We start from the raw sequence: 1,663 nt of genomic DNA, 5'->3' as shown, positions 1-1,663 counted from the left end.
TTATTTGGAAAGACCTGACATGTTCCCAATTTCTCTATACTTAACTTACTTGTAACAAAGGAAAAAAAGTACCTTGTAGATTTTAATCTTGGTTCCAATTAACTACAGAAGTGTATCTTTCTGATTTGCTTGATTAATGACAATGGACTTCAAAAGGGGACAATAACGATTATTTATTTGTACTTCCTGTAACGTCGGGTGAATGATGAGTGAGGAGTCAAATGCAGAGAGCGAAGTGAACGGGAAAAACGCTTTAATGTCCTTCAAAACGTAACAGGTCCAAACATGGGTGAATGCCCTAAAACACTGGCGCTAAACAAACCCAAAACCTAGTTACAAACACTGTACAGCGAAAACTCAAAACAAACACGATACATCACCAAACGTAACAAGCCCGCACAAACACCAGCGGGCAAAACGAACTTCAATAACACCCATCCCAAAACCCCAACAAGGAACAGGTGAAAACAATTAGACAAAAACAAACGAAAAGGAAAAAGGGATCGGTGGCAGCTAATAGACCGGCGACGAGGACCGCCGAGCGCCACCCAAGCAGGAAGGGGAGCCACCTTCGGTGGTATTCGTGACACTTCCATGCTAAACGACTCAGTTTGCTTAACTAAACTAGCTATGAATATTACTTCAGTTTGCGGATTGCAGGGAATTTCCTCAATTCCAATTCAAGTAACTGTTGAAGGAGAGAGAAAATATGTTATAAAGGTGGGATTGGTTTACAGCAAACTACCTAACGTTAGCTAGCAAGTTAGCGCAGTAGCTAGGTTATGAAATGCAGCTGGCAATCTAGCTAAATAGCTGAATGTCAATGTTTCAAAATTCAGAATTAATACATATTTAACTGTCAACATATGTTACAAAAAACGGTTGCTTATCATAGCTGGCTTGCTGCTAGCTAGCCAAGGTCTGGTTGGTAACTAGCTCGGGTAGTATTAACGTTAGCTAGCTATCTTGCTCACGCGTCTGAGCTGCCAACCACAAACTCCACGATATTAACTAGCAAATACATCACAAAGTTAACGAACTGCACATCTAGCAATTTCGTCAACTCTTTAAAACGTTATGTTAAACAATCGTTTGGGGGTAATGCTCACCTTGGTATGATAAATATCTGCTCTCCTATCACTGCATGTGCCAAGCTGCTGCACAGTCTATGTTTGTAATAGAGTGATCAACATTTGTAACATGACAGACAATATCATTATTTTTACATTATCTTTCATAGCTTTATGCATTTTTTTGAAATCCTTAAACTGTACTTGACCATTCATAAATAGTAAATGAACTGGCTTAATCAGTTGGATAACAGTCACCATCTGTTAAAGTATATGCATTCACTTTCATTGAGGTATTGTAAATACTCATCATTTTACAGTTAATGTTTGTAATGTAGTGATCAATATCAGTACAATCACAGACGACAGCATTCTTTTTACATTCTCTTGCATAGTTTTATACTGTTTATAAACATCGGAAATAGTATTTTTTTTAAACTATAATTATCTGCATTTAGAATGGAAAACTAAACTACCCATAAAACAATGGTAAATGTAGTTGTTTCTTTATAATGTATATTACTGTATTTCTGCAGCTTATTATTGTGGAAAGGGGATGCATGTCTGTAAAAATACGGGAAGTTTCATGTATT

General features: G+C 37.1%; 1 long non-coding RNA gene across 1 annotated transcript; it reads right to left on the bottom strand.

The window, feature by feature from the left end:
• Positions 1 to 236: 236 nt before the first annotated feature.
• Positions 237 to 1,184, bottom strand: LOC118966017. Its single transcript, XR_005053206.1, has 2 exons — positions 1,110 to 1,184; positions 237 to 688 (listed from the first exon to the last, which is right to left on the bottom strand). It is a non-coding gene; the product is annotated as an uncharacterized LOC118966017 (long non-coding RNA).
• Positions 1,185 to 1,663: the final 479 nt, after the last annotated feature.

This window comes from Oncorhynchus mykiss, chromosome 9 (assembly GCF_013265735.2).
Source record: "Oncorhynchus mykiss isolate Arlee chromosome 9, USDA_OmykA_1.1, whole genome shotgun sequence".
In the NCBI taxonomy this organism is placed as follows: Eukaryota; Metazoa; Chordata; class Actinopteri; order Salmoniformes; family Salmonidae; genus Oncorhynchus; species Oncorhynchus mykiss.
The sequence above is the reverse complement of the archived record's forward strand: the minus strand, read 5'-3'. Positions and strand labels throughout refer to the sequence as shown.